Raw genomic sequence first — 9,469 nt, forward strand, 5'->3', positions numbered from 1 at the left:
AGGAGGAGTTGAGAGTTCTACCTCTTCATCTGAAGGCCTCTAGGAGAAGACTGGCTTCTAGGCAGCTAGGACAAGGGTCTTAAAGCTCAAGTCTGCAGTGACAACCCTACTCCAACAGGGCCATACCTCTATTTAATAGTGCCGCTCCCTGAGCCAAGACTATTCTAACTACCACAACTGAGATTGGAGCCACCTCAGTATGTCCTTCCTAGTGACCTGTTGGCCTGGCCTGATGACAGGGTTCCCTATGCAGTATATTCATTTGTTTCTCAGTGGTTGCTATGTTGGGCCGAGGAACGCAAATCTAGAGTAAAACTTCATTTTAAAATTTCAAAGATATAACCAATCATTGATGAGTTGGTTCATTTTAGAAACTTTCCCTAGAGCTGCTTGACCTTGAGGGTCTTTTATTGTATACCAATAACCAATTCTGACACATCGTCTGGGGGCATTTCCTTGGGAATACCATGTGTCAGGTCACAGCTCCTTTGTTAACCAGGGACTTATTTACTTGCTTCTTTTTTTCTGGCCTGTCCTTCCCTTGGATGTTTGGGGACTCCCCGACCCTGTCCTCCAAGCTTCAGAACATATCTAAATTGTTGCCAATTGTCCTGTTTACAGTATTGACTTGAGTTTTCTTTTTTTTATTACAATTGCAGTTTTAAATTCTACTATCTCCTAGTTTTATGTAGACCTTCAGAAACTCCTGCCTGTGTCTCAGCTAGCCTTCTTGTCATTTTGGTCTATGAGCTGCATTTTATCTTGCCATTTTATTAAATCTTCACTCACATAAGTTGAAGTTCAGCAGAATTACTTCTGTTTCCTCCAGCAGACAAAGCACACAATGTATCTTCCATTTCATTTTTATTTAATTAGTTTTGAATGAAAAAAAGACAATAAATATGGTAATAAAGGATGACACACTTAGTGACAGATCTAACTCTCACTCTGAAGTCAGCTAACTTGTTAGGGTTTTAATGTTTATTCTTTCATGATCTTCTACTCACATATGGATATGTAGATATAATACATGTATATTTGCATGTAGACATACATGTATCTTCCCACACATGGTATAAACACATGCCTACCTAAGAATTTTAAGCATAAGTGATTAGATGTGTCTTTTGTTGTCTGTTCTTGTCATCTAACAGTAGTTACATTGTATCATCTCATCAGAGGCTTAGTTACATTGTATGGTCTTATCAGGGCTTAGTTACATTGTATCATCTTATCAGAGGTTTAGTTACATTGTATCATCAGAGGTTTGCCACATAAAGTTAGTGCCTAAGTGACATTCTGTTCCATCTTTTTGCTTTTATCAACAACACTGGCACTGTAGATTTGCTTATGAATAATTTTGCACAAATTTGACCTATCCACAGAATAAGTTCTCTGGTGTGAACTTTTGACTCAAGGACATTTTCAAACTTTCTTTAGAGATTGGCAGCTGCCTTCAACCAGGTTTCAGCTACAGTAACTGAGTTCCCTCTTTTTGCATGTTACTAAGGTCTTCTCCTTAAAGAGCTGCTGTTTTAAGATATTTTCTGTTTGAATTTCCCTTTTTTTTGGTGCTATGGCAGGAAATGTTAAGAGTTGGTGAAATCTATGGCTGGAAAGATGGCTCTGCAGTTAAAGGTGCTTAGGCTAAAGACCAGTGCCCTGAATTTTATTCCAGGGACCCACATGGTTGAAGGAGAGAATAGATTCTACTCCTACAAGTTACCCCTGATCTTCATATGTGAACCATGTTATACATATATCCACACATGTAGATGAACATATACACATATAAATGAATAAATAAGTAAAGAAATGTAAAATAGATTAGATTTAATATAAGGTACAAGATGCAATCTGTTCAATTAAAGCAGCAGGAACTCATATTCTCAAGGGCATGTGTATTTGGGGGCTAGGGAGATGGCTTGGTGGATCATGTGCTTGCAGCTTAGGTTGGATGGGCATAGCAGCCCATGCTTAGGGGGAGGAGGAGATGGGGTAAGCTGTCCCTGGAACAAACTAGCTAGCTAGACTACTTATAGGTGAGCCTTAGGTTCAATTGTGAGACCCTCCCTCAAATAATTTAGGTAGAGAAAGGTAGAAGGGTCTTGATGTCAACCTCAGGCCTACACATGTACACACAAATCCAGAAACATCCCCCACAAACCACACACATACACAAGCAGCACAGGGGCAGTACACATCAAGTTAGTGCTTCAATACTAAAAACGTCTCACGTAGCAGCCACAATTCTTTTCAGTCATGAAATAAGCTGATTTGGGTGCCTGAGTTCCAAGACCTCAAGCACGAGTCACCATGCCTAGTTTTACTTTTTAAAAAATTAATACATAATAATAATTCCATGTAATATTTTTGACACAAGAGAAATCACACACACACACACACACACACACACACACACACATCCCTATCTTGTGTAAAAACATTATTTTTGGCATTTCCTCCAACCACATCTAATTTCAAGTAGCAAATTCCTTTCAGTTGTTCAACATAGTTTTCAAAATCTACTGTGTAGAGCCTACAGGCCATGCAGGATATAGCCACTTGAGACATTGATCTCTACCCTTAGGACCTCCTAAATCAGAGAGGAATATAAGTATACATACAAATAGTTACAATGTAATGCGGCTGTGTTAGTCCCACATGTGATTCAAATATAACGTTTGCTCTAGATAATCCTGTAGAAGGGGCTGCCCATAAACGCGCAGGAAACGGGTTACAAGTAGATCATCTAGGAGGAAGTACATAGGCTTCTCAGAAATATACAGTCCTAACCAGGATGGGCTGGATTCCATATTTTCCTTTACAGTGGGACAAGCATGATACAGGCTCCAGTGAAGCTGCTGTTCAAGTTTCAACACTTGGATTTGTTCTAGGTTTGTGATTTGTGAGTTAATATTCTCGAAGGACACTGGGCTGCAGCAGTGCGGTGTATACCTAGGTCATCCAACCACATGATTAAGCCTGACAACATCTCATTCTCCACAGGCCATCATCCTAAAATAGGACACTTGGTAGATTAAGTGAGTGTTTTAAGTGTCTTTTTTTTTGTACCTAAATATGTTCATGGGACTGCAACCCAAGAGGAGCAGCCCTCCTGAGGATTCATTCTCTTTCCTGTCCAAACTGTCACAGCTCGCTCTCTCTCTCTCTCTCTCTCTCTCTCTCTCTCTCTCTCTCTCTCTCTGTCTCATGCATACACATTCACACATACTCATACACACATATGCACACACACACGCATACATATACTCACAATATACATTCACACACACAGTCTCACACACATACACTCACACACACAACATTCTCACATATACAGATGCACTCTCACACTTACACACACTTACATGCATACATGTACACACACATACACACATATACACATACTCATATTCATACACATATACACATATGCACACTCACATACATCCACACAACACTCATACATACATTCACACACACACATATACACACTCATATACATACATACATACATACATACACTCACACACATGCTCACACACACACTCCCATACATACAAACATATACACACACTCACATTCACACAACACTCATATAAACACATATACTCACACACACACACACATATACATACATACACTCACACAGTCATACACTCACACATGCTCACACACACTCCCATACATACACACACACACAACATACACTCTGATCCCTCTTACTGTAACCCACAGATATAATGTGGTTACATTATACATACAGATACAGAATGTAGAGTTCTGGCAAAAGACACAGAATATGGTTTTCAAATATAAATATGTGAACTTAGTAAAACTGTGTGAACTAGATGTGGCATTTGAGGGCTAGGTGTTTTAGTCTGTCATAGGTTGGTAACCATGGCAGAATTTTACTCCAACATATAACAAAAAATGATATGAAAAATTGGAAAAGTTAAAAATTACCTTGCATAGAGAATATGCTCATCAGGGTTTGTAAAATAAGATTTCAAATTTATTCTTTGATAATTTCACATATATGAAATTTATTAAAAATTTAATATATGTATTGATGACATTTGCTTCCTTACTCTACCAGAACCCTTCCAACACAGCTCCCTGCTGTCTTCACATCCTTTTACAGTTATTTTTAATCCACAGAGTCAATGTAGTGCTGTCACATGGGTATGGGGTAATTATTCCACTGATGCACAGGCAAACTGTCATTGGCCACATTTTCAAATAAAAGTGGCATTCCCTCCCTCACTAACTGCCAATAGCTCTTCTGCCAGGGATGGGTCATCAGAAGCTCTCCCAGACCCTTCCTGGCACTTTAACTGTAGGCTTAATGTTACTGTGAATTGTGCAAAGATTTGCTGTGCCCCTTTGTTTTGTTGCAATCCTTATTCTAAGTTATCTCCAGCTTCAATATTGTATAAGCATTGCTACCCATTTATTCTCTGATTTGTCAATAAAAGCTTATCAGCCAATGACTGAGCAGGGGAGAGAATAGGGCTGGACTTCCTCCAAGCTAGGGGAGGGGCAGGAAAGAGAAGTAGGAATTCACTACAGGGAGAGTCCAGGAGACACTGTGAGAAAACATCTGTAGCCTAGAGAGCCAGATCAGTACTAAAATGCAAGTATCACTGAGGTTTGGGCTAAGAGGTTACCAGATTATTTCAGAGGATTAAAACAGAGTAATACTGTTTGGTTGTGTGCCCTAAAAGCTTGTTAGATAAATATAACAGTTCAGTGTCAGTTATTTGGGAGCTAGCTGGGTTAAGAGGAAAACTGAAACAAATACTTTATAAAATTGCACGAACATTTAACTGTCATGATTTTGCTCCAGTCTTGTGCAGGCAATGCAGGCAATCACAGTTACCGTGAGTTCATGAGTACTACAGTCACGTCATGTCTACTGTGGGTTCATGAATACAACAGCCATGTCATGTCTAGGGTCGGCATTTCACAGCTCTCCTCCCTTCTGTCCAGCTCTTAGGTTTTCTGTACCTGACCAAGATGCCAAAAATAACACACTGGGGAAAAGATAGCAATAAAAGGTGCTGGTTCGGAGTGAGCACCCGCCTGGCCTGCCGCTGCCTGTGCCATGGCTCCAGGAAGTGTCTCCAGTGTTTCTTCCTCCTCCTCTTTTCCCTCCACGGACACATCACCTTCTGGATCATGTGGGCTCCCTGGGGCTAACAAGCCAGGTCCAAGATGCAGCAGAATCCAAGCAGGCCAACGGAACCCAACAATGCTACGCATGGTGCTAGAGGCTCTAAAGGCCAGGGAGAAGCGCCAGGGCACATCAGTCATAGCCATCAAGGTCTATATCCAACATAAGTACCCAACAGTGGACACCACCCGCTTCAAGTACCTGTTGAAGCAAGCTCTGGAAACTGGCGTGCGTCGAGGCCTCCTCACCAGGCCTGCCAACTCCAAGGCCAAGGGTGCCACTGGCAGCTTCAAACTAGTTCCCAACCCCAAGAAAAAGAAATCCTGTGCCCAGAAAGCCCGCAGGGGAGCTGCAGATGCCAAGGAGACAGGCCCCAAGAAATCTGTATTGCTGAAGAAAGACCAAGTCAGCAAGGCCAAGACGGGGAAAGCGGCTCTAAAACTGGGGCAGAAGAGGAAGGCTTATCCCTGCTTATCAGTCACGCTGGAGCTGGCGCCCAAGAAAGCCAAGGCAAAACCAGGAGCGGTCAGAAAGCCCCCCCCCCCCAAAAAAAAAAACGAAGCAAAGCTGCCGGGGACCCTCTCAGCACCAGCAGAGGCCAGAATGTCAAACACAGTGCCAGCAGGCAAGGAGCAGATGCCCCCGGGAGAAGCAAAGATGTCTGTGAGAAATCAAAGCCCTCGGCCAGCAAGGTCCAGAATAGTGTTGCTTCCCTCACCAATAGGAAGACGGCAGCCATGGCCCACACTGAGACAATTGTTCAGGGAGCTAAGACAGTACAGAAGACCAAAGCGCCCACTCCTTCCCAAAACATGGGACACAAAGCACAACCCACACCTAGGGTCAGGAAGACAAAGACTCCCGAGAACCCTAAAGGACCTGAGTTATCCCCCATGACTTTATCCAAGGCTCCCAGCAAGAAGGCTGAGGCTAGTAGCTAAGGCCAGGGCTGGGGAGATGGCGACTCTGAAGCTTTTATTCTCTAACAGAGTATCATAATGTTTAATCATAATTTATTTATCAATAAAGACTTCTCTTTGTATTAAAAAAAAGGTGCTGGTTCACTTGGATTTAAGCATGCAGAAAAACAAAACTAGATATTGGTCCATAACAAACTCTTATTTTTATTTAATTTATTTGTCAGATATTTATTTCGAGCATTTTGCCTGTGTGTATGCATATGCCTGTGCCCAAAAGAGAGTGTCCAGTCCTCAGGAACTGAAGTTATGGGTGATAATGGACCACCATGCAGATGCTGGAGACAGAACCTGGGTCCTCTGAAAGAGCAGCAAATGTTCTTAACCACTGAGCCATCTCCCCAGCCCCCAAACTCATTAGTGTTTCAAGAGAGCAAAGTCATAGAACACAGCTCGAGGAACGAAAGATGATCTGGGGGATGCAGTGTGTGGCCTGCATTGCTTTATAAGTCTCATTTAAGAATATCTTCAAAGAAATGCAAGCCGATATAATTTTCTGGGGTAAAGGCTGAGGAACAGAATACTGGTCTGTCTGTGAACAGGTTGTTGTTTCTGTGTTCTGTGCATTTATGTTTCATCCCTGAAGGAAATGGTTAGAAATTCATTACTGTCACAAGTCAAGTAGAAAATACACTCAGTTGTTTAGCTGATGTGGGAAGCGGAAACCCTAATTCAAGATTTCATTATCCCACCAGTGACATCAAGATAACACTTCAAGCTATATTCCTTCTTCTTAAACTCCAGGTGTCAGTGTTATTTTCAAGTTTCACAGCACCTTCTGAAGTCCTGTTTCACCTTGAAGCCCAATCTCCAGCCTTTCAATGTGCCTAGAAAGGGAAGCCTTGGGTTAAAGTATCTCTTGTCAATATAGGCATACAGGAAGAGTTGGGGGCTTAGTGAGAGTTCAGAATACAGCTAGGATGTGGGCTTTTCAGTAGAATCTTGGTGTTGAAGAAACACATCTTGGCCGGGCAACTCAGGCCTGGAGAAACCATGGGATTTAGCTGAAAACCACAACAAGAATACAAAAACAGAGCAGCCCCTGCAAGGAGGGATTCTCACAGTTCCTCTCGATGGTGGCTGGGTATTTTCTGTGTCTTACACGTCTACACGGTAAGGAGGTGTTACCCAGGTTGAAGTGATAGGCACCAAGATTCAACTGATTGAGCTTTAACCTCTTAACTGTGTGATTTGAGACAAAGGACTTAGAACTATTCGCCAAGTGTTTCATGTGTGACTCATACAGCACAATGGTCCTTGTTACACAGAGCTGGCGCCTGCGTGGAAAGTGTTCAGAACAAGGCTTGTTACACAGAGCTGGTGCCTTCGTGGAAAGTGTTCAGACCAAGGCTTGTTACACAGAGCTGGCGCATGCGTAGAAAGTGTTCAGAACAAGGCTTGTCCCAGAGGGTTTGCAATAACTCGATAACTTCTAAATCAATCGCCGCTCTGTTATTTCAATTGATGCTGATAAGATAGGGGAAAAAAACTGGCCGTAAACTTTATGAAAGATTAAGTTACATAATAAACTGTTCACGTAGGGCAGAGGAGCTGCTCAAGGAATGTGAACTATTACTTCCAAAATACTTCGCAGGCAATTTGTGAGCAATTGTGATAATGTGTTTAAAGCCCAGGGTAGAGCAGAGTGGAATCTACGTTCAAGAAACGGTCTGTCAATGTGGAAGTACTTTCTGTACAAACTTACAGACATTCTTTTTAGCTTTGGTGTAATGTGACATTAAGGGCAAGCCAGAGTTTGTTCACATTGGTATTAAGATGACCTACATCCCCCATCTCAGCTGCAGCCCTGCCGTACTTTCGTCTGATCCCCCTGTCACTACGTCTGAGAAAATGGCTGTGTCTCACACCTATGCTGATCTTGGCAAGTCTACCAGGGATGTCTTCACCAAGGGCTACAGATTTGGCTTAATACAACTGGATTTGGAAATAAAGTCCTCTGAGAACAGATCTGAATTTTTCAGCTCAGGCCTAACCAACATGGAGCCCATCAAAGTGAACCGAAGCCTGGAGACCAGGTCCAGATGGACTGAGAAGGGCCTGATGTTTATGGAGAAGTGTAGACAGACAACAGCCTGGGCACTCAGGTCACTGTGAAAGACCAGCTAGCAGGTGGACTGAAGCTGACCTTCCAACCATTCTTCTGCCCTACCACGGGGTGAGGGAGGGGTGCTAAAAATCAAGACAGGGTACAAGAGGGAGCATATCAACTCTGGCTATATATAGATGGTCTTTGGTATCTTCTGGCCCTTATGCTGGAGTTATGAGGTCTGGCTGGCTACCAGATGAATTTTGAGACCTTAAATTCTTTAGTGACCCTAAGTAACTTTGCGATTTCCTTTGTAAGATGGACGCATTCCAGCTTCATACTAACCTGTATGATTAGAGAGTTTGATGGCTCCATTTACCAGAAGGTGGAGACTGCTGTCAGCCTCACCTGGATGCTGGAAACAGTAACATTCATTTCAGAGTAGTAGCCAAGTATCAGGCCCACCCCAGGCTGCTCAGTCAGTGTGAACTACTCCAGCCTGATCGGCTTAGGGTACACACAGACCCTAGAGCCAGATACTGAGCTGATGCTGTCATCTCTGTTGTAAGAACATTAATGTGGGTGACCATTGGTTTGGTCTAAGAATGGGATTTCAAGCAGAAATGGATCTTAAAGTACTTTGCAGCATAGCTATGTCGGGACTTGGCATATCTTTCAATGTTGTACGTTGATCAATACCACATTAGCTCTACAGTCCAGGGATGACTTGGCTTCAAGGTCTCACCATTTCCCAGTGCAGAAGAAACTCCTTTCCAGAAAGGGTCATTTTAGCTGTAGACATGGGTTGGGGAGGGTCCCTCCTGAGACTGCAAGCAGGAGCTGGCAATTCGGGCCTGTTGTATGTCTGTGTCCACAGATGAAATAGTGTCTTCCCGAGCATCAGACCTTGTTGCTTGGGCTATAACTGCCAAGCGTGTGAAAGAGATCTTCACACAGAATCTTCACACAGATCTTTAAACACAGATCTTCATGCTTGCTTCTACTGTAGCCCAGCAATGTCTGTTTTACACCACAAGTGGTCTTTAGTGGTGGCTAGCCATTTCTTGTGTGTCATTTTTTGAGTGGTGTCACTATTTGTGTGGAATTAAATCCCCCCCTTCAAATGCTATAATTAACATCGCTTAAAATAAAATGAATATTGAAATGTCAAAAAAAAGATTACTTACGAGATAAGTAGTAAACTTCATCCTGTGTCCCATTCTTAGGATTCTTCCAAATGGTCTCCATTTTTGACATCTGTGAGGG

The 9,469-nt window shown here is 42.6% G+C and overlaps 2 pseudogenes; both read left to right on the plus strand.

Annotated features, from left to right (window-relative positions):
- Positions 1–5,110: 5,110 nt before the first annotated feature.
- LOC114609904 lies at positions 5,111–6,120 on the plus strand (annotated as a pseudogene).
- A 1,887-nt stretch (positions 6,121–8,007) lies between these two features.
- LOC114609938 lies at positions 8,008–8,895 on the plus strand (annotated as a pseudogene).
- Positions 8,896–9,469: the final 574 nt, after the last annotated feature.

This window comes from Grammomys surdaster, unplaced genomic scaffold (assembly GCF_004785775.1).
Source record: "Grammomys surdaster isolate TR1022 unplaced genomic scaffold, NIH_TR_1.0 125996, whole genome shotgun sequence".
In the NCBI taxonomy this organism is placed as follows: Eukaryota; Metazoa; Chordata; class Mammalia; order Rodentia; family Muridae; genus Grammomys; species Grammomys surdaster.